At 38.7% G+C, this 24,239-nt stretch overlaps 1 protein-coding gene and 2 long non-coding RNA genes across 4 annotated transcripts in view; 2 read left to right on the top strand and 1 right to left on the bottom strand.

The window, feature by feature from the left end:
* LOC109502181 overlaps positions 1-8,320 on the bottom strand; it is a 39,377-nt gene extending 31,057 nt beyond the window's left edge. Inside the window, exon 1 of one of the 2 annotated variants that reach the window (XR_002160616.2) lies at positions 8,209-8,320. This is a non-coding gene — a long non-coding RNA (uncharacterized LOC109502181). The remainder of the gene's footprint in view (positions 1-8,208) is intronic. The other variant, XR_002160615.2, reaches the window with a different exon arrangement.
* Positions 1-16,105, top strand: part of LOC123379049 — a 79,938-nt gene extending 63,833 nt beyond the window's left edge. The window contains exons 5-8 of the transcript XR_006583010.1: positions 9,830-9,934; positions 10,081-13,395; positions 15,231-15,291; positions 15,614-16,105. The gene's annotated coding sequence lies outside the window, so the exon portion shown is untranslated. The remainder of the gene's footprint in view (positions 1-9,829; positions 9,935-10,080; positions 13,396-15,230; positions 15,292-15,613) is intronic.
* A 1,363-nt stretch (positions 16,106-17,468) lies between these two features.
* LOC123379046 lies at positions 17,469-21,437 on the top strand. The gene is made up of 2 exons (XR_006583003.1): positions 17,469-19,883; positions 20,266-21,437. It is a non-coding gene; the product is annotated as an uncharacterized LOC123379046 (long non-coding RNA).
* The last annotated feature ends 2,802 nt before the right edge of the window (positions 21,438-24,239 follow it).

Below are 24,239 nucleotides of genomic sequence, written 5' to 3'. Positions count from 1 at the left end.
TTTCTAAGCCCTCACAAGAACCCTGATTACTGAACTCTATTTGGTTTACCAAATAGAGAGAAAGAAAAGAAAAAAAAAAGAAAAAAAAGGAAAACCACACACACTGCAATTAATTACACTGTAAACATTTAATAAATATTCTTTCTTTCTATCCTTGCCCTTTTCAAAAGGAAAGGTGGTAATTTACATGTGCTATGCCTTTTTCTTCTCATTGTTTTATTTCTTTTCTTCCTGGCTTTCTTTAACTTGTGTAGAAAAGAGGTGGACATGTTTGAGGAGATAGAAATGTTTACCTAGTACATTTATTTTGTCATATAATAAAACAGCCTAGGCACCTTCTACTTTGTCTTAGAAGCTTTGTTAAACCACTAGTTCTGGAAGCTGCATTTTAATTACAAAATATTGTAAAGGAAATACAGTAGGAATACACAATCCTTGATTCTCAGCCAAATGAGAGGAAGTTTAATAGCAATGTATAGTTGCAGGAATGGTTATGTTGGGGATCCATATGCATTTTCAACTCACACATTCAGGCAGTGCAATAAAGCAGGGAAAAAACAGCTGATACACAAAAGGGACCGTCTAGACAGTACCCCATCAGTCTGGCTAAATTTGGTGCTGGCATTCCCAATGGGATTGTAATATAATTGTTCTGGTGTCTGCGTTCATTCCCCCTGTCAAACACCATTCCAAATATATATCCTTCTCCCCCCAACCCTTTTCCTTCCATAAATGTGAAGCCCAAATTGTGCCATGCTAGAGAGAATGTTAGATGGCCCAACACCAAGAAAATGTTATAATTTAGCAAAATCACATTGTTCAATTTCTTAAAAAAAAAAAATCCCTGTTACTTCCTAAGTCCAAACAGAATTAATTCCACTCAAATTTTGATAATTTAAATTAGAACATGGAAAAATTTACATGCAAATACAAATAACCTTGAAATATTGAGCACTTCAGATGAAAGTAAATAGACCTTTTTACTCCTTTATATTTATTAACCTTTGTTAGAAAATTTAACAGAAATCAGAGATGTGAAAGTGTAATGATGGACATGGATCATAAATTCTAATGAAGGAAAAGCTAATGAAAAAATGTTAAGCAAAAGCACTGAAAAAATGTAAATTGTGTATTTTTTCTTTCTTGGGCTTAAAAGCCATAATATTTTTTGGTCTCTAGCCATCTTTTGAAAGTTAAATTTCTGTTAATTTATATATGAATGCTTCAATTTTTTTGGCTTTTTAAAGGAGAAACCAGAAATATTGATTCAGTGACTTGTGGTAATTATCAATTAATATTTTCTAAATATTCTGGTTTAAGACATCACGAAAATGAAAAGCACTACTTACAGAGTAAAATAAGCTAAACATCCTATCATTAAAATGAATAATGCATACATTATTGATGAAAATGCTTATAATCTAAAAACTTCCACACCATTGAAATTTAGGTGGTCAGATTTATTTTCAAGAAAAATGCAGATTTTGGGATTGCCATATGAAACAATAACCAAATACACTCACTTTATTTTCTGTTCCAAAGTGTCACCTCTGGGCATTGTTTAGATATTAAAATTGACCAGGAAATGTATTTTTTTAATTTTTTTTTTAATTCCAAGAAAAATTATCTTGAGAAAGAGGCTGGGCTGTTTTGTTTTATTAATTATGGGTGTATATTTGTACTTCCTGTTTGGAGGTTAGTAATCCTTTCTCTGATCCTATAGAAAGAATTTGTCTCCCTTCTCAGCAGTTTTGAGATGCTAGGTAGACTAGGATCTCAAGTGAGTTAACAAAGTCCGCACCCTCATCAGGGACCACTCTAACTAGAGCAAATTCAAAGAAAATACTTCAGGCACTAGATCCTGGCTTTATCCAACTTTAGGAGGCTGAGAGAGTGGTACACCAACCAAGACTGGGCTAACGAGAAATGGCTGTTCCAGGAAGAAGCAAGACACAGGGCCTCAACCCGCACAAAGACAGAGCACAATTGCACAGAAAATCACCACTAAAGCAATCAGGAAATATTCAGATACATTTAACAGAGGTCTTAAAATTCTCATGTAAAAATGAATGATGAAAGATTATAAAAGTCTTAAAATTCTCACGTGGAAAAAATAAGATTAAGAGATTGTGTCTTCTCATTTTTAATTTTTAAAGGTAGCGACTTCATATTTTTTTCCTTCTTTGTATGATATTTTTCTTCCGACTTTGTACATGGGTATGAGAAACAGGTCGTTTAAAAAAGACAAAATAATGATATTTGAACAGTGATTGCCTAGAACAGGGTGGCTTGCTTGTGATTGTTTTTTAATCACTTTATTTTATTTTTTTACATTATGTGCAGGCGGAAAGTGAAAGAAAGGCAGGCTGTAGGCCTCTCTGAGATGAAACAGTGTGGCAAAATCTGAGTTTTATACTTGATTCTCAAACTATTGAATAATATCCTATGAGACCTCTTAGGTCTTAACTGGATTAAAATGAATATATTTGTGCTCTGGCTCTTTTCAGCTAACTAATGTGCATGTGAATTGATAGTGTGCGAGGGAGCCGGTGAGAGCAAGTGTATGTGACACAGGGAAAGGATGCGGGCTCCGGGCTGAGGGTGACTATGAAGGAGCGTGCAGGACGGTGTGGGCTGCCTCCAAGAGTGAGAGCAATGAAAATTAGCAGGCCTTGGGGTCTGGTGCATTTTGTCGAGAGCCAGAAGAGAAGCTTAGCTGGGAGATGAGGAGGGAGGGGAAGCATGGTGAAGGGAGGGAGGGGAAGGGGGTGTGGCGTGTGCGTGTGCGTGTGTGTGTGTGCGCGCGTGTGTGTTGGCTCTGAGATGTCAGTTATGGCTGAGCCTTGGGTTTTTGTTTTGTCGGTTCCTAGCGTAAATAGGCTGGAATCTCAGGTTCAGGTTGGAGTGCGTGCAAAGGCATCATCGTTCGAGTTTCTTTTTCTGGCCCTTCGCTAGGGCTGCTGCTCGGAACATCGCCGCTGCTACAGAGCAGTGGGGGGAGCAGCAAGGGATGGGGGTCTGTCTGCAGCTGCCCCTCTCACACTTGAATAAAAGAACTTTTTTTCAGGGGTAGGGAAGCTGTGAATACCTTTCCCAATAAGAGATGAGGCATATTGAAAACTATATTAAATTACCCTGATTAACAATTTAGCCACGAACAGGGGAGCTTTGGGAGATCTCTATAGGCAGGACTGGGGGCTATTCATGCCAGCAGCTAAGAGGTCGAAAGGTTTCTGAAGTTCACAGGCTCAGAGCCTTTGTTATGCTAACAGACAATCTCAAATCAGCTGCCTAGTGGAGTGTGAAATATAAATGATTCCTTGAGAACTTCCAATAAGTTGTCACTCTTGCTCTCCAAATACCGGGACAGGCTGCTAATTTCTAGCAGGCCCTTTTGCAACATCGCTAGCCCTAAATGAATGCCTTTGTAGTTCAAATAATCTTTTCAAGGGAGCTGTCCTATCATCATAGCCCAAATGCATCTTGGTTTTGACTATTAAATGAAAATCAGGGCTCAGCAGTGCTTGACTTTTCCAAGCGGTCCGATGTTTGGGAAGGGTGGCGGCAGCTCTCATGCACAACAAGTTAGCACCCACTGCAGGAGGGCCAGGGCATTAATAACAGCTCGAGGCCCCAGGAGCTACCCCAACTCTCACCCCCACTCCCTACCAGGAACAATGCTCTGGGAGAGATTTACGTGGCTTCCCTCAGGCTAGACTACCTTCCTCTTTCAACCACACCAACATCTCTCTGATTTATGGACCCCCTGTCCAAGAGGACAGCCAGCTGACCTGCGAGCATCTGACTGGTCACTTCGAAGCATCAGCTTTGGAGATGGATGTATTCATTCTTCAGGGCATGCAAGGCCAAGGGGAAGAGGGCAAGGTGTGTGTGTCCAGTCTGTGCCCCTGGTATCAGATGCTTGTGGATATTATTTTATCATTTTCCCATAAGGAAGATAGGAACATGGCTTCTGATCTTGGGTGTGACCCATTGAGCATGTCCAGATGGATAGAAAGAGGTCCTGGCCCTCTGAGTCTGAATTACAAAGCTTTTTAAATGAGGAAAACCACTTCCCACTCCAAAACCAACACAAGTTGGAGGCAGTGGGAATGAGAATCTATCTGGGAAAGCATGTGCCCAAATTAAACATTCTACTAAGAAAGGACAAAGCTAATTTATACAAATAAAGAAAACACATGAAAGAGAGGACAGAAACCAAGGAAATTAGAAATCCGTCTCCATCGGTCTTGCCAAAGGAAGGAATAAAACCTTAACAGTAATAATTTAGGTCCTAAAAATGTTGATATTTCTGACTCTATGTGCTCTACTTCTTTGCTGAAATACAAAAAAGTCCATGATATCACAGAAGTCTCTGGTTTTTTTTTTTTTTTTTCCAGACAGAGCAGGTTTGATTTTTGGCAGGGAATGGGGGGGGGGGGGGGGGGGGGGGAACCAAATGGGCTGTATTTCTTAATATATTCCTAAGGTAAGTTTATAAACATATAAATGTACAAAAGCAATATATTTTAATACACCCTTAGGTAACTTCATAAATCTTGATGAGGCAGCTCTACAGAAAAACCAAAAGCCTGATTCCCCTTCATCTTCTTCCTCTAACTACGATTTAAAATACTACACCAAAAGTGTTTGGGGGAGTTCATTTTGATTGGTATAGAAACTGGTGTAAGTAAACACTTTTTTTTTTTTTTTGCGTTGGGTATACCAAGACTTATCACTACATATTGATAATTAAATATAAAAAAGCGGTAGTATAACTTATACCAATTTTGAAATGACCTAGCTTACATGTTTAAATCTTATTTTTAAAAAAGCCAGGACACAAAATACAATAGGAAAGGACTCTGGGATTCAACTCAGAGAATCTGGCCGTCAGAATAGGAGAGAGTGTTTAGTAATCAGGTCATTATTTGTCTTTCAAATCCGTATTTGTTTCACTGAGTAAAACAATCTGCAAATAATATTGGCTAGAAAAATTAGTTCAGATTACTGACATTGAAGGAGTAAAAATAAAGTTTGTGGTTTCTTCTGCCAAATACCAGAATTAGATACTAATTTGTTACTGATCCCCTCACACCCTTTTCAGAGGGACTTAGGATCCTGGATATCCTTATTTCAGAGATAGCAGAATGATTGGCTTCGGATGCACTTCTAATTACACACAGAACTTCTAATTACACACAGAAAGGCAATAGCTCAAAGTTCAGTGGATCTGACACAACTTGCTTAAATTTAACTTTTCATCCCCTCTCCGTTTTAAAAATTTTTAATTAATATGAAACTATAAGCATCTCCATGTTATTGACACATGCTGGATATTCAGAAAAGAAACACCTTCTCTGTGCTTCCGAATACTTATTTTACCACTTCCAAGTGTCCTCTCTCTTTCCCGTCTTTAACACATCAAAACAGGGAAGAAAGCGCTTTTGTGTTATAACTACAGAGAAAACATTTGAGAATGTGTCAATGCTGTGAATACCAGCACCAGTTTGGGGGTTGGTTTGTTTTTCCCCCTGCCGTGGTATTTCTTTTCCCTTTGCTTTTGCAGTCTTTAAACTCTGACCACTTTGAGAAAAGCAATGGTTGAAATGAAAAGTTAGGACAAATTGTGTTAAACCTGTGTGTTGCCAGAATATGAGCATGATGAAAGCAGTGTTAGGACATTACAGACCCAGAGCAGCTCTCCACACACAGAAAATTAAAATAAAAAATAAAAAGCTGGTCTTTTTTCTTTTTTTTTTTACTTTCTTAAATACTTAAGACCTGAGAGAAAAGGAATCCCTATTTAAAAAAACAAAAAACAAAAAACAAAAAACAACTTTCCAAGGTCGCCATTTCTCCAGATTGGGGGTATCTGAATACGTGTGTTTGTGTATGTGCATGTGAGAGTGTGTTTGGAGAGAAAAGAAAGAATGGGGGAGGAGGAAGGGCAGATAACTTTACTGACATATTAATTCTTTAGATAGTAGTAAATGAATGGTCCAAATAGACATTTGTTTCCCTTAATAGGTTTTGTACAGGTCTCTTACAAGCTGTGGCATATGCTTCATTTATATGTATATTTATTTAGAAGGATTGAGAATAATAGGTGTAGTTTGTCTATAGTCGCAGTTATTATTTAAAGTCCAAAGAGGTTACAACTTTTTTCTACCCCAAACACGAATACAAAGGTCTCTTGTATGTGCTTCCTTGCATTACGTTCAAGGCCAATTAAAAATAAAGGTAATATTCTAACTCTCGAGCCTTGGGAGGAGAAAGGAGGCTAAAAGGCAAAATGACTCCAAGATGGCTGCCTCTTCCTTCTTCCCCCTCCTTTCTGCCTATTTTCCACATAGAAATTAATGTAATATTTTGTTTAGAAATCACATTGTAGGTCATTTGCAAATGAGGCAGCCTCAGAGGCACCAGTATCTGCCTAGAATACTCTCACGATGCCATCGAGGTATGGAGAGATTAAAATGCAAACATTCAAATGTATTTAGATTTGTACACAGTGGCTAGACTCACACACATACACACTTGAATGTATGAACAACACACACAGCTGCAAATGGAATAAAGGGCTGAAATCCTTCTTAATTCTTAGGACAGAGGGCAAAGGAGGGCGCCAGGCCACCTCCTTCCTCCCCAAAGGTTCGAAAATACCCCGTTCATGGTCTGGATTCGATTTTTTAAAAAAGATATATCTTTCTGATGACTCTCTCATTAGGCAGACTTCTAAAGTCTGGGGAGACAAGATTTCCATAAATTATCTCTCTAACTCATCTCATGCTGGTACAAAATGCAACGCTAAAATTGTTTTTTTTTTTTTTTTACTTTTGCATTTTTTTAAAAGAGAGAATAGCAAGCTAACCAGGTTCCTCACTAACATGTTAAAGGATTAAGATCACTGGTAATTACTGCTATTAATTATAATAAATATATATTCTCGGTGATAAAATCCCACCCATAAAGCTAAACTAAAATCATGTCAAGAATAAATAAAAGTATATTTGGGGCTTTATAACAGATTTATAGCAGGTTACTCTCTAGACTGGAGTGCACTAGGCATAGAACAAAGCAAATGGTTTAGTTCCTATAGGAAATATATTAAAAAGGAAAAAAAAAGAAAAAAGCCCACAACCCTTTATCTAAAAGCCATCAGGGACAAGCACTCAATACAAGTTAACAAGCAGGAACTGATAAGATAACATTTATATGAGGTCAGAAGTCAAATGCCAGTCAAAGGCTTTTAACCTCTTGGGTCATAAACAGGAATAGTTAAAAGTGAGAGGTAGTTATTTATCGGATATTAAGGGTACCTGATCATTGCCAGAGAATCACCAATGATGAAACTAATTAGGATTTATAGAAAAAGAACTTTGTAGCTGTTCAAAGAAAATTAACCTACAAACCCATCATTCTGCAATTGGTAGAGAGAAAAACAAACAAAAAAACCCACCCTTCTTTTTGAGGGGGAAAAGAAATCTAGCAATTTAAACAGATTTAGTAACAAAATCTCTCTCAGAAACAATATTTAAAGTTAATGTATATATTGATTAATATATGGTAAATGACAGACCTTGTAAATTCTGTATTAACCATCTTAAAACAAAAAGAAGCATCACATAATTTATTTTCAATTTTTGTTCTTTTTCTTTTATTCCCTCCTTCACACCTCCTAAATTAGACAGGATATAACTCCGATTTCACAATACTTCTTGCCCTCAGAATGCCGTCATTTATAAATTTAAAAATATATATGTATTCTAACAGCAATTATTTGAAAACATCAGAATATCGAAACTGCTTAATTAAAATTTTATCTTCATCTATCCAGAGAAACAGATGTCTCTTCCTTTATTTGCTGTCAGGATATTTTCCTTTGTTTTGATTTTTGTCCTTTTTGTCTTTTTTTTAGGTTCACATTCCAAACAGTTCTTGGTCTCAGAGTCCATGCTGGCTTATATTTTCAAAGCATACCACCCCCCCCCCCCTTTTTTTTCTCTTTTGCAATAAAAGAAAGCAGATCTAGATATTTCTTTCTAGAGAGAGATAGAGGGATTGTTGTTAGGCCTGCTAAGGCCCACTGTTTCTTTAAACAGAGTCCACAATACACTAGGCGAACATTGTGGATTTAAAATGCTTTTAAATATTTATCAGAAGTATTTTATCATCATATTCAAATGACACCTGGAGTGCACTCACCTTTATTGACAATCTCTGTTCTGAAAGTCCATTTGCTTCCTTAAAGCCCCCCAAGCAGAACAAGGACTACCCGTTTTCATTCAGTTAATGTTTAGTAAAAAACCAAGCAACCTTAATCAGCATGCTGATTGCATCGTCAACTAACAAATAATTTACTACTCTGAGCATTGCATTCCATTAAAAGCTCATTAAATTTTCTGTTCTCCAATGGGAGGTTTAGCTTTTGAACTGCATGCTTTTGCTTCGAATGATCATTTATTCAATTTTTGCAAAATGTTGTGTTTTTTTTTTTTCCTAAAGTATAGGTGAGCATTTCAATACCTATAGACTACAGGCATATGGAAACACAGTTCAGGGTTTGAGAATGTTCCATTTGATTTATAGACTCTGTTTAATAAAAATTCAACATAATCTCTTGCACTTTTAGAAAATCCTGAAATCACTGAGTATATCTGTGCTTATGTGTGACCCAAACATAGCCTCAGAAATATTAATACATAATATAAAATATCAAATCCCCTTTTTAGAGCTTCGACTTTCCTTTTCCACGTATTACAGCTATTGCTATTTTTAGGATTTTTATCCTTATAAATAGCTGTTTTCTATTGATTCAAAAAAGAGCATGACACCACAAAGATCTTACCATATTTGATGCCAAACTTAATACCTTGGGTGTGTGTGGGGTGGGGTGGGGGGGTGGCTAGTTACCCAAAGAAATCCACATTTTCCAGGGTTTACACATTTTTTACAAACTCACAATCCCCTGAATTATTTTCATGCCCAGACTCAACTAGGAAAGAGTATATTTATTATTTTTAATTTAGGCAAATGTAGGAAAATATCGGCCCCCAAATTAACATGCATCTTTGGATTGCTAATTGTGCTCATTGCAAATTTGGGTCATTTTGCATGAGTGACTCTAATGTAGGTCTGAGATTGCCATGCAGCGCAGTGGATTCCTGATTCCCCGCGCTAATCCTGAACTCGGTGATTGTGTCAGGTGCAGTTCTGTATGCTCTAGCAGCTGGCTCATCCTCATCAATGCAAATAAGGCAACTCCTACAATCAGAGCCTTGTGAGTGTGAGGCCTGATTGCTGAGGGCAGGCTAAAGCACTACACAGACTCTCACTTTCAAATCACGCTAAGTGACAAGACAACTGCAATGTCCCTCCAGTTCAAAATCAACCTTTTGAAAACAAAACAAGAAGAGGATGGCTACAAAGAACAGGAAAACCCCAGTGTTTGGGAAATGGACTTGTTTAGATGGGCTGTATTTAGATACAGAGGTAATCTAAAGTGCATTTCAACAAATGATTCTCTAGCTCCTATTCTGTCCGAGATACTTTGTTTTAAGGGTTGCAGAGGTGAGGGAGATACAGTCCCTGCCTTCAGAGAACCCTACCGTTTGATGGCAGAAGATCATAAAGAGGAAGATAATAACATAATTGTTATTAAGGTGCAGTCACCAAAATCTTAAATGAAAGCCGTAAAACATATTTTTACAGGAAGTTTTTAGAGATCGCATTAAGGCATGGATGTCAAGAGCAAGACTTTTAGAAGCCTTGGGTTCAAATCCCAGCTTTGCCACATACTTGATCAAGTTATGTCACCTTTCCACAGCCTTAATGTCATCCTCTGCAAAGTGATGGTGACAGAAGGACCTACCTTCCAGGTGTCTTAGAAGAAGGAACTGCATAACATGCTTGCCACAGTGCTTGGCACATAGTAAGTGCTCAGTAATGTCAGCTGCAATTATTATTTCCTCCCTGGCATACAAAGAAGGCGGGGGGGGGGGTGTCCAAAAATAATAATGTGCCACAGTTTGAAAAGCATTTGTTTGATCTGTCTCTAAATTCCCATTTTTCATGTAGCGCTAACCCTGCAGAAGTGAAAATACTGTAAATGTGAAAAAGCCCTGCATCTCTCAGTGGTGTCTGGACAACCCTGGCAACTCAGAACATGAAGGAGAGAACAAGAAATCCCTGTGCTTTTCCTTTTCTTCCTTTCCAAACACGTGTGCAGACTTCCCCTGCATTTCAGCCCCACCCTCTTTATTTTACTGCCTAATCTATAAAGGAGGATTAACAGCAGCACGCTGCTTTGGCACAGAGCAGATTCTGGGTGAGGACCTGTAGGTAGAGTCTAATGAATACAATTTTCTGGGACGGTGAGTGCATATTTTTAGCTACATGCTGGGCTCCAGCGTTGGCTCTTGAGACAGATGAACAGATCCTTTGATCAGACTTGGGTGTTGCTCCAAAAAGAACCTTTTGCAGGAAGTAGTTGGGGGAAAATGTCTTCTGTTTCCCTTATTCCTAATTTGTACTGTATAGATTCAGATTCCAGATAACTGGTCCCAGTAAGTTGCATTACAACACTGAGATACACCATTGTGAGGTGTAGTGGTCCTGGGCGCCAGTGCCCAGATCCACTTTCTGGCAAAATGGGATGGCTGGTACCTCAAGTGTGTGGTTGCCATCCTTCCCCCCTTGGAGAGTAAGCTAGAGGTAGTTAACCCTCCTGGGGGAGGCTTGGCCTAGACAACATCATAGACACCATATCCCCCCTGGAGTTACCAAACAATAAAACTGCTTTCTTTGCCAAATACAAAGAATGGTCTGGAGTTGGATATTAGCAAACAGCAAACCCTGTAAAGAAGAAAGGGAGGGAAGGAGGGAGGGAGAAGAAACAAAGGAGAATAGAAGGGAGGATGGAGGAAAAGAAGGAAAATTGCATGAAAAGAAGGCAGAAAACAAGGTCTTTTCTGCTTTCGTTTGCCAGGGACAAGGCAGCCATCCAATCTTGTCTTGATTTTAGTGCCATGGTGAGGATGGGGCAGCGGAGACGGGGTTTTGATGCAATGCCAAGCGGGGCAGGGATGAGGCGCCAGGTCTGTGGAAATGCTGAGACTTTAAGACCTTGGCACTGGGAGAGTGTGAGCAAGATGGTAAGTGATTTGATCTCTCACATTCCTACTCAGGACCCTCTCCTTCTCTTTCTAATAGGATTAACAGATATTTTCCTAAGCAGAAATCAAAATGTGTCAAATCATCTGAGACAGTCAATTTGTTCACAATGCCCACATTCTTGCCGTACGGATGCAGCACTATTCAAAAACAGTTTTATTTCAAGAGATACAATGCAGCAGAGAGGTAAACATTTATCTTCATAATCTTACACTCCTTTCAGACTGTTTAATTTTTCCCCGTGATTTTCCCCTCCTCTTTCACTCCACCCCCAAGCTCAGCTTCAAAACATTTAGTACAAAAAAGACATGACTTCCCCAGAGGATTCGGGTCTCAGTGATCCTGATGATGCAACGTGTGCTCTCCATTATCCCTGGGAGCTCCCCAGATCTGTTCCCGCACCCTGCCTCACTGCTTCTGTTGTCCCTGGGTCTGTGTCACTTACAAATCCGCTTCAAGCACCTGTGCAGGTTACCTCCGCCTCTTCCTCCTACCTCATTCCCAGTTAGCAGGACTCCTTCCCCACTCCACCCCACCCCCACTCCTTTTTCTCTTACTGCTGTTTTTGCTACTATCATTGTCCCCACCAGCACAGCCCTCTGCAGCTTCTCCTGAAGGAGACATTAAGTTGCCTTCCTTTGTGCTACCTTAAAACTCCAGCTGCCTTTGAACACAAGGACCAGTGTCACCTTTGGAACAATGAATGAAAGTAGTTGGATCGGGATTCCAACTTCACATTGTTGGCATTCCTGAAAATCTCATGCATTTTCATTCCTCCCCCCCTCCTTCTCCTTGAGACCCCCTAAGATAGCTGCAATTAGAAGCTCCGAAATGAATAGAAACAATAGCTACTGGTATATTTTATTCGCAGGGTGTGAATAATAGACATTTAGCGGGCGGAATAAAGTCTCATTTTTTCCCCTTTCTGTTACCATTTGTATATTCAGTACACATGTATAGGTAGTATTTTTTTTCTTTTTTAAGTGGATTGCTGACAGCGTTTTCTGCAATAACATATTTTCCATTGATGTATTTTAGGTGTCTGTTTAACCATAATGCTCTTTGTGATCATGGTGCCAAAATATAATGAATTGGCCCATTCTACCTAGAAAGGCCTCTCCACCAGTTTCTCCTGCCCCCTGTTAAAATCCTCTTCCTCCTACAGGATCCAGCTCACACCATATCTCCTCCGGGAAATAGTCCCAGATCCTCCCAGGAGATTTCTTCTCCGTCCCTCTCGCCACTTCCCATTTCAGGTCTTCTGCCTCTGCTCCGATCCGAGTTCACGTTATACTCCAGCTAGTGTTAGTGCCTGTCTGCAAAATTAGGCTATGGGGCTTGGAGGACAAAGATGTCCTCCTTTCTGGACTCCTGCCGCTCCTAGAAGAGTGTCTGGCACAGTAGAAGGGAGCCATCACCTGAGGATGATGAACGGTGGATGACCGCCAAGCCTTCCCAGCCCGACAGAAGCCCACCCATTCCTGTCGGGGGTACTTCTGGAGGTGGGGAAATCAAGCCACTCCTGGCCCACTTCTCCCACCCCATTTCCACTTGTATTTGACAATGATTCTGAGACTTCCTCACATTAGAATTTTTAATATTTTTTCATCTAAGTGCTCATCTTTAGTAAATACATAACTAGATGGATTGTGAAGTGAGGGAATTAAAAAGTGCTATCTTATATCTGAACAAATAAATCATTTATATTAGCTCTTCTCCTTCTAGGCTGGTTTGGAATTGGCAACAAATACCGAGGCATCAGTACTCGTTGACATCCGGCATTCATTTATTTATTTATTTTTTTAAGTGCTCTGACAAGTTGTTTACCGTGAGCCAAATGTCAATTAGTGCTGGCCTGAAAAGGAGTTCCTGTGCTACATCTGTTTGTAGTTAGTCCTGGAGTCATCCTGATTATTTTGGCTTTTATTTGAATGAGGTATTTATCTTCCAAGACTCACCACCACCACCACCACCACAAAATCCCACTTAGTATTTTAACATTTGCTTAAAACCATACTTTGCTGGCAACCCTATCATTTCAGTGTTGAATTTTTTCTCCTGATAAGGCAAATGACACTTTAGCCTTAGTTAATGTAAAACAGGAAGGTGTTAATCTCATTTTCAACATGTCAGCTCTTCCAGGTAGAGTATTAATACGCAAGATCTCCTGCTGGCAGACTCAACAGAATCTTTCTGGCCGTGAAGTGAAGTCCAAACCTGGTAATTTTTGCTTTCCTTTATTGTATGTGCTCAGGTCTGCTTCATTCATTGCAAAAGATATATCAGTAGCTAAATGCATATAAAGAAACAAAGGGATGTTTGCAAACTATTGACTTAACTCTGTACTCAGACATTCTGATAGGTTTGCTGTAAAATATTCATACGCTACAAACATTTAGGTATGTTTGATAAGAAAAGCAACTAGAGGGATGCCTGGGTGGCTCAGTGGATTGTGCGTCCAAGTCTTGATTTCGGATCAGGTCATGATCTCACTGGTTCGTGGGATCCAGTCTCCACTGTCAGTACAGAGCTTGCTTGGGATTTTCTGTCTCCCTCTCTCTCTGCTCCTCCCCCATTAGTGTGCAGTCTTTCTCTTTCTCTCTCTCTCTTTCTCAAAATAAATAAACTTAAAAATTTTGTATAAAAAATAAACAAACAGCAACTAGGTAAGGCATACTTAAAAGACCCTCTGAGATCTATAATTTTGCATTAGAGAACTACAGTCCAATGTTACCATTTGCTTTGTTTACTTTCTTAAAAACAATAATTGTAAAGATTTAAACAAGGAAAAGTGTGGACTGTGTTGCAGCAGGTGTTACAAAATTCCAAATCCCACAAGAAAATTTATATTCTTGAATAATGTGGGAATCGAACTTTTTATTTTCTTCTTCAGGGTGTAGGTATGAAAGGGAACAAGGTTTTCTGGTATTCATGTGGTGTGGACAGTGTCAGAAAAAATTGTTCCCTACATAAATTTTTAGGAGTTGTGGGATTTGTCCTCCTTACCTTATTTCTGTGAATACCGTGGGGACTTTTTAAAGGGCAGTTTCAAAAAAGGGTCAGAGAGAGCAAAAAAGATATCATTAACTGTAGTGGATATAAAAGAATATTAAAAGTAAGCTTTCTTATTGATAAATATGATTAATAGGTTTTTAAAGAAAATGTCCCATGGTTCCAATTTAAGGAAGAATTCGAATTGGCATTTTAATCTGGCACAGGATTAAGATTTTATGTGTTTTTAAAAATCATAGATAAATGGATTATAGATATTGATGAGCTATTAATTCCTTTCAACGAAAAATGTGAGAGAAACAGAAAGAATAAAATGGGACGCCAGCATAGGCAAGTAAAACAGTGTTTATGGAGTGAGTAAAGGGTGGTGGTGGCTGTGGGAAGAAAAGGCACGGGCCTCGAAGGTGCCGAACCACCAAGGCTTCTCCCGCATAAGAACTGATGTCAGAGGAGAAATATCAGCAATGATGACGCTTGAGAGGTTGATTTTTGCTAATGTCCTTCTGCTTCTTAATCACATGTTCCTGTTTCGTGGCTGGGACAAGCTTTATTATTCCCACTTTACAGATGCAGAATCACAGGGCAGAGAAACTGAGACTCCTCCGAAGTAAGCAAGCTCCAGGTCCAGGGTTTTTCTTCCTTTTTCTTTTATTTTCTCTCTCTCTCTCTCTCTCTCTCTCTCTCTCTCTCTCTCTCTCTCTCTCTTTTTAAGTTTAAGATTGGGGCTTGAAAACTGTGAGAGGAAGGGAAGAAAGATGAACCAAAAGATGTAAAACAAAGAAGGGAAAGTCACTGAGGAATTCCGTGCTGTCAAATCTATCCAGAAAAATAAGGCAGAGAAAAAGTGAGATGATAAGATCCTTTTCTTTTATTCCTGTCCAAGTTAATAACATGTACAGTGCCTCTTTTTATTCATCTCTTGTCTGTACATATTTTCCCACACACCATTCTATAGTTATATAATTCATTTCCTTGCCCACTGGGTCAATACTTTATCACTTTACCAGTTTCTTTTTGTAATGGCTTTTTATACTCCTTGCCAGTAAAAGTGTACCCCCAGAAGAAGAGGATGACAAAAGGCAGAAGGTGGACAGGAAAAGCCTGGTAAGCAGGATCACTCTTAGAGTTACATCTCCATTGTTCTATTTCCCCAGTGGGCATTATTATGCATTTCCCCTTAAGCATGAGGCCATGTTATAGTCTGTGTTTAGCTTTTACTAGTTGCATGGATGAACTCACTTAAAAATATAGTAGGATTACATTCTTGTATTGTTCATTGCAGCTACATAACTGATATTTTATATATTGCATCTTAAATCTCCTTCTGGAAATGTAACACACTTATAACCTCTATAATTGGTGTCATTGTTGACATTTTTATTTTCCCTGAAAACAGATTTGTGAAGTTGTCTCCCCTTACCCACAGTTTCACTTTCTGTGGTTTCACTTACCCGTAGTGAACCACAAGTAGGCTGGAAGCGGATGATCCTCCTTGTGACAAATCAGTGGAAGGTCAAAAACAGCCTAACTTTACGGTCGCAGTGCCTACGTCACTCATCTCACGTCATCTCATCTGTCAGCATTCTGTCATCTCACATCATCACAAGGAGGGTAAGTACAATAAGGTATTCCGAGAAAGGGAGAGAGAAAGAGACCACGTTCAAATCACTTCTACTAGAGTACGTTATAATTGTTCAATTATACTTTTAGTTATTGCTCTTAATCTCTTACTGTGTCTAATTTATAAATTAAATTTTGTCATAGGTATGTATGTATAGGAAGAAACATAGTATCTGTAGGGTCCCATACTATCCATGCTTTCAGGAATCTGCTGGGGGTCTTGGATCAAATCCCTGCTGACAAGAGGGACTACTTTGCAACTTTAATTAAAAATTTTAAGCTTCACAGGTTAGCAGGTTTGGGGTAAGATATGGAAATAGTGAGGGGCGCCTGGGTGGCTCAGTTGGTCGAGCATCTGACCTGGGCTCAGGTCATGATTTCACAATTCGTGAGTTCAGGCCCCGCATCTGGCTCTGTGCTGACAGCTCAGAGCCTGGAACCTGCGTCCGATTCTCTGTCTCCCTCTCTCTCTGCCCCTCCCCCACACGCTCTCTGTCTCTGTCTGCCTCTCAAAAATAAAACTAAAAAAAAAAAAAAATTTGGATATAGTGGGAGAAAATAACCCATGTAAGCAGTTAAATGACTTGCATGGGATCACACAGCTGGCTGAGTCTGAATCAGACCCTTGGACTTTTATTCCAACTCTGCATGCTACACATTGTCTCCTACATTCAATTCTGTCAATGCTAAGTGCTATAGAGGATCGCATTGGAATTCCCTGCTCATCGGCTTACTCTTTTATTAGGGTATGTGCCCAAAAGCTCTAGAAGGAAATTTTTTAAACATCTTTTGTAGGAAGGAGAAATTCTAAGTTAAGCCTGCCCCCCCAACCCAAACTTTACAAACAACCCTACCATGTATTTGTTATTATACAATAATATAGATGATGTGCTGATGTGCAAGCAAATTTTTAGCTACAAGTAGCAAAGAAAAAAAAAACCCAAAACACTGGTCTTATTTTTCTGCCTGTCAAAATTAAGTAGGGATGTAGGCATTTGAAGAAAAACAGGGGCACTAAAATGTTTTCCTTACTCAAAGCTGCCATCCCCAAATATTCTTTTTTTTTTATGTTTATTTATTTATTTTGAGACTGTAGAGGGGCAGAGAGAGGAGAGAGAATCCCAAGCAGGCTCTGCACACTGTCAGTGCAGAGCCTGATGCAGGGCTCAGTCTCACAAACTGTGAGATCATGACCTGAGCTGAAATCAAATCAAATGCTCAGCTGACTGAGCCACCCAGGCACCCCCCACCCCCACCCCCCGCCAAGTATTCTCCCAATCAACCAATATTTAGCATTTAGTACTCATTTCTTCTCAGGCACTGTGTTTGTTAGAGTCGTGAGAGTCAACAAAACAGACCTAATACCCACCCTACTGAATGAGCTAATTTGGATAACTATTCTACTTTCAAAACCTAAGCAACTTATCAGCCAGTCTTATTTTGGTATGAATTACTTTGGATGAATAATTAATTTTCTTGATTCTTTGTTCTAGGTGGATATTAATTAGTAATAGCTGATTTTTATTGTTTATGGTAAGGATTCAGGGTAATATACCAAGGAGGAACAATTAAAGGTGAGAGGTAATTTTAGAGCATGGAGAATTTTGTGAGGGCATACCAGAATGTGACACCAGAGTAGAAAGTTTGTGGTTACCTTGTTCTGGATATGTAGAGAAAAGTAGGTAGGAGAGTGACCAAGGAAAGCTTCATTTCCTTTTTTGCCTAAGTTATTTTGGTAGCAGTTTCTTGACCCAGGAATTTGTGACCATATAAACTTTAGTAGAGAATTCTGGATGTTACCAGCCTTGAGTGATATCTGCCAAATATCACCTTCAAATGATCTTTCATGGTGATAGTTCTAGCCCCTAAAAGATAAAAAGGAAGACTATTGTACGTAGTTGTGCAAACTGTATTCAAAGCCAGATAATTGGTATTTGAAGTGGGTTCAGAGCAGTTTTCTTGTCATTTTCCATCAAAGTACCCCCTAACTGGTGGTACAGGAGGAAGTTTGGGGTAGCAGAACTTCATCAATAGAATTACACGAGTTGTGGAAGAGAATAGGGCAACTGTTAAAGGTAACCTGAACCAGCAAGTCTGAAGTGTCTTTAAAATACTGTGGTTGTTTTCTTTGAAAATTTGAGTAATTGTTATACGCCTCCCCATAATAGGCCCATGTTTCTTTTACAAGAAAACAGTGCTTGAATTGACTTGCTATTAGTAAAATTGACTTTCTGGGAAGAAATGTCATGATTGCCGTGTGGATCTCAGTCTGCCTACACATGCTTGCACACACATGGGTATATCCAGAGGGTTTCACTGAGGATGATACTAAACGTGAGATTTCACTTGTCTGAGCAGTCACAATACCATGATTTGGTTGAAATGGGTGCATTTCACGTTTGTTTGTAAGGTGATTACCCATCTCAGGATTCCCATCATTTTCTGGATCCCCAAATTTGTAAGGATTTTTCTATGATCTATATCTGACTGCCAGTGATATGGGCTCAGATGTTCAGGAGAGGTGGAAAATATGGGGCCCAGGTTTTCAGGTCAGAAAAACCAGCATGATGCACTGGGCAGGTGTAGAAATGAATCTGGGTAAAGCATTCTTGCCCTCCACTTATCTTATGAGCTATTGATAGAGTTTTGCCAGATAAAGCAGGCTGGGTATGAAACTATGATGGACACATCTGAAAACTTTTCAAAGCTTTGTGAATGCTCCACAGTTTGAGGTTTAGTGTTAGGTAAAGATTAGCTCCCCCTACAGTTTATAGTTTATAATGTACCCCTTTGGGTCTGGACTAGAGCATAGTCATGACTTGAGTTCCACAATTAGATACACCCATGTGAGCATTTGAATCAGATGCTAGTGATGCAAAAAAGGATAATTCAGGTAATTTCTCTTCCTCCCTCTCCTTCTTTCTTGTAATAGTAGCTGGGGCTACAAGGTAATACATGGCATAAGAGTCCACTTGTCCTTAGTGGCTGGAATTACTCCTTTATCAAATCCGTTCTGCAACATAATTTTGGATGCCAGTCTGGAAGCTTAACTCAAGCCTAGCTCTCCAGCCCTTTCAACAATTCAGTAAGCCACAAAATATCATTTTATTAAACTCCTTTTCTGCTCAACCAACTGAAGTCATCTTTGATTGCTTGCAACCGAAGGCCCTGATGAAAACAGACAGTAATTAGGAGAGATCAACTTTAGACAGAGTGGTCAGGGAGGTCTCTCTGAGAAGGTGATATTTGCACTGGGGCAGGAAGAATGTGAAGAAGCAAGTAATGTGAAAAGCTAGGGGGAAAGCTGGAGCCGAAGAAGAAAGTACAAAGGCTTCTGTACAGAGGTGGGGGTCCAGCAGAGAACAGAACAAACAAGCCCCCTGTCTTAGTGGAGTTTACCTCTAGTTGGGGTATTTACACAGTTAAATGTAGGCAGATAATAAGTAGTGTAATTTCAGATACCAATCGGTGTTATAAAGAAAACGAAAGAGAGAGTTATAGGCTGCAGACAAGAGACTATTTGGGATAGGGTGAGCAGGAAAGGCTTATCTGAGGAGGTCACGTTCCTCAGAGACATAGGAGATTTATGACTTAGAGAAAAAAATCCCTCGGGTACACTATTGGGACACCTTGCTCAGGGAAGTGAATTTCATAAGAGTTCTTAAAATAAAAACAAATATTGCAGTGCCATTTCTGCCAAGGTTAGGAATGTTGAGAGAATCCAACAGATGTTAAAATGCCCCTAGAGACAAAAGATTTTTAAATGTCAAACGTGATCCTCTTTTTGGTGATGTTCTCAACCTTATACTTGTCAAATACGTACGACTACATTTTTAGGGAGATAGTTCTTTAATTTACGAATATTCTTTTACAACTACAAATTGGCTCCAATTTTGTTTTGGGTAGTTGCTGTGTGAACAAATACTAAAAGCAAAATAAAGGCAATGCCGGTTCTTCATCACTTTCTCAGAAGCTCTTCTGGTTTGATGGACTGGGCTGTCAACAATGGAATAAAGCCAGTGCTTAACAGAGAGAAACCTCAGCTTCAAGCAGCAGTGTTCCAAAATAATCTCTTGGTGAGTGAAGTTGCTGGTTTTATGTGAGCATGAAAAATTAATTATCAATGAAAAGGCATTTACTTTTTTCAGAGCCCATATATTTATTGACAAATAAATGTTCTTTATCTCCCCAGAGGAAAGAACCATTCTCTAAAATTGTTTAATCAATTTACCGACCTGAATCAAAGCTTTGAGGGAGAAAAGAAATGTACTTTCTTAGATCCCACAAAAGACTAAGCACGTGGGTCTTTGGTGTGTTTGTTTTTCAGTAGAGCAATTATCTGGAATATCTTCTCCCCACCAAACCATAAAATTTTCCCAGGAAAATGTAAACAGACTTACTAGTAAACATGACAAGTTGAATATATACATCTACTCTTATTTTCGTCCCAAACCCTAGAAATGGCACTAAGAAACTTCTCGGAAGCACAAACCAATAAGGACAGGGAGAACAGAAGAACAGAACAACAACAACAAAGAACAAGCAAGCAAATAAGCAAACAACCTAGAGGCTAGAAAGCAAGTGGATGAGCGGTAAAGAGAACTTAATGGACCTGAGAATACAGATCCAAAGCTGGCAAAGAGAAAACTGTCAACTAACTTAATTTTACAGTAGAGACTGGCAATACTAGATGTCTCTGGAAATGGGGCTTGAAGGAAGGTGGGTAAAATAGGAGGATACACTCAAAGTTAAAAAGCAGTCAGATCCATTAACTATGTCCCCAATTCCCAGCATCCAAGAAAGTGCTGCCCCCTCTCCTCCCCAGACCAACCCCCCATCCCAACCCTGGCAGAGGACTAGAGATCTAGTCTCTGAGGAGGGTGAGACGTAGGCTCTTGGCTAGGTGGGGTTGAAGGTAAGGACAGGATACTGAAAGTGGGGGAAATAAGTAGAAATATGCATGCTAAATGCTGAAAACCCTAACTCTCTTTACCTTCCAAAATAGTAGTTGACAGACTTTTAACTTCAACTAGGAGATTGGAAGATCTTTCCCTACACAGTCTGATAAGCTCAGAAGAAAAGGTTTAAAGATACTGACATTCTAGGCTCTTCAAGTAAAAAGCCAAGCCAGATCACCCTCAAGTAAAACTGTTGGGAAGTTACTTTCCCACTTCTACCCCAACACCTCTTGACACACAGATGCCTGTTATCTTTATGATCTGAGAGAAATCTTTAACTTGAAAGGTAAAGAGACCAAAATAAAGCAAACAGATGAAAGCATCTTAGAGGAAATACATGCCCTACCTGGAGAATCAAACTCCAAAAACAAACAAACAAACAAAAAAAACTTAAATCACATCATTAATATCCTTAAAGGTGTTAAAAAAAAAGATATTGCAATCATGAAACAAGAATAGGATACTATAACAAAATTAAAACATTCAGAGAACAAAATAAGCTATTGGAGTTAAATACACACACACACACACACACACACACACACACACACATACGTATAATAGCAGATGAAAAAACAGATCAGAAGAATTAGAAGATAAAAATTTCTGAAGACATTTCCCATAAAGTAAAACAGAAGAACAGATGAAAAAAAAAAAAAAAGACTAGCCCAGGAAACCCTAAATCCAGATAATATTGAGAACAGAAAGAAACAAATAGGGGTGGGGGAAGGGGGATTTCTATTAGACTTCTATCGCTGCATAACAAATTACCATGAACATAGCACCTTAACACAACTTACATTTATTATCCCACAGTTTTCATGGATTAGGAAACCAGGTACTGTTAACTAGGTGTTCTGCTCATGGCCACACAAGGCTGTAACAAATGATAGGTGAGGGCTGGGTTCTCTTCAGAGGCTCATATGTTCTTTGTCAGAATTCATTTCATTATAGCATTGGAACCCCTGGCAGTGTGCTTTTTCAAGGCCAGCAGAAAAGAGACTTTTACCTCTAGACTCTCCTTTAAAAGGCTCACCTGCCAAGTCAGCCTCACCTAGCATAATCTTTTGATTAATTTAAAGTCAGCTGATTAGGGATCTACATTACATTTGCCAAATCACTTTGCTTTGCTATATAACATTGCATAATCATGGGGAGGGGGTGAAATTTCATCTCCTTTGCCATACTCTTTTGGCTAGAAGTAACTTAAAAGTTCTATCTATACTCAAGGAGATATAAAGGCGTGTATACTATTGAGTGGAGATCCTGGGGGCCAGTGTAGAATTCTACATACCACAGGAGGAGAGGGAATCACTAGAGGTATATAACACAAGACAATTATTCATACTTAAAACACTTAATTTTCTAGATTTAAATAATTGAATGAATGCCAGGAAAATGAAGATAAATCCACACCAGACTGTCAGAAAACTGTGGACCACAGAGAGGTCTGATAAGCTTCCAGAAGGGGCATGTCACAAACTGAAGATCAGAGAGGAAGAAGGCATTTAATTTCTAAATAGCACTACTTAAATCTTGAAGGCAATAGAGCAATGTCTTCAAGATTATGAAGCAAAATGATTTCTACACTTTAATTCTATACTTAGAAAACTATCAATTTAGGACAAAATAAAGGTATTTTCAGACATGTAAGATCTCAATTATTTCCCGTGTGCCTTTTCTCAGAAGAATGCCTGAGGATTTGCTCCATCAGAAAGAAGAAAAAATTAAGAGGGAGAATATAGAAGAATTAGCAGAGTAAGGCAAAGAAAAACCAAAAATTATGGTAGAAGAAGATCCCAAACAACCATAATGCAGGATTGAGAAAACCACAACCAGAATGGGAAAATTCAGAAGACTTCAAGAAAGATTTCTTTTGTAAGATGAAATTGAGAATGCAGAATAAAATTGGTAGAATATTTCTAGCATCTTAACGTACTTGAGAGAAATTTAGGCAATTGACATAGAGTTTGGACTTGAATCAGTGATAAATAAGCCAGAGAAAACTAGGAAAACAGCACAAAATGACTAATTCAAAAGTTGTACAGGAAAGGGAAAGGAATCCTGATTTACTACATAGCACAGCTATGAATAATATTTCCATAGTAATAATAATGTCAGCACAAAATTGAGCTAGAAATATATATGGAGAATAAGGAAGTGAAAGTTGTGCATGTGTTATAGGAGCATGAGGAAAGTAGTGAGCTAGAACTTCTACTTCTGTTGCACTAGATCTATAGGTAATACCCCAAACTGAAAACAAGACGAGGCTATGCAGCATGCTTTTTGGAGACATGGAGGTAAATAGCAAAACATCAACCAAAAATGTTGGAAGTACTTCTGGGAAAGAGGAAATAGAACAGGAAGAGAGAAGGCAGGAGACTACTATTTCTCTATAATAAGGCTGATAAATCTATTTTATATTTTAAACTGTTCATATAGGACTCCAATGAAAAATATAAAATAAATAAGCATAAATAGCCGTGATTAGTAAAAGAAATTATCTGTATAACTGCTTTACTTTTCACACTAGATAGGTTGACTATTTACTTCTTTATTTAAGTTCACTCTAAAGTAATGTTCATTTTGTTGTTTTAAAATCAAGTTTACCAGAACTTCGCATCAAGTAAACGTTTTCATTCAGAGCTTTCCCCTTAAGAAGTGAGACAGTCCAAAGTTGTTGTACTACTTGAAATATTTTGGAACTGTTTTTAGAATTTCAAAGCCTGTGGCAAACTTCTTTAAATAACTTCAAAGGTGTCAATTCATGGATTTAATATTTTGAAAGAACCAGGAATCATTTGAAATCACATTAGATTTGACTGGTCAAGCCAACTAAAGCTATTTTGGGTAAAAATTAAGGTTTAAAAATAAACTAATACCACTGATATTTTTGATGGTTTATGAATTAGCTGCAAAGGGGACTTTAAAAGGGAAAAGGATTCTAAAAGTATTTTGTCTTTGAAGCATAATATGAAGCTACATTTTTAGGAAGGGGCCCCCATAAAGAAGTTAAGGATATTCTTCATGAAGCACACAAAGATATACGTTAGAAACCTACAGAAGCAGGGTCACCTGGGATGCTCAGTCGGTTAAGCCTCCAATTTTTGGTTTCAGCTCAGGTCATGATCTCACAGTCATGAGATGGAGCTGTGTGCTGAGTGTGGAGCCTACTCAAGATATTCTCTCTCTCTCTCTCTCTCTCTCTCTCTCTCTCTTTCTTTCACTTTCTTTCTCCTTCCCTCTGCCCCATGCCAGTTGAACTCACTTGCTCACACTTTCCCTCTATCTAAAAAAAAAAAAAAAAAAAAAAAGAAACCTACATAAGTGATTTTAAGAGAAAATAAAAGCCAAATGATGTAATATTGTTTACATATGGTAGGTGCTCCTCCTCCCTTCAAAATCCAAGTAGGATTGAGCCACCCACTGGAAGTAGCAGAGCACCTTACATAACTGATTTATTACCTTCTCTCG

The sequence above is a fragment of the Felis catus genome, chromosome A1 (genome assembly GCF_018350175.1).
Source record: "Felis catus isolate Fca126 chromosome A1, F.catus_Fca126_mat1.0, whole genome shotgun sequence".
Lineage (NCBI taxonomy): Eukaryota > Metazoa > Chordata > Mammalia > Carnivora > Felidae > Felis > Felis catus.
This window is presented reverse-complemented; position numbering and strand designations above follow the sequence as displayed.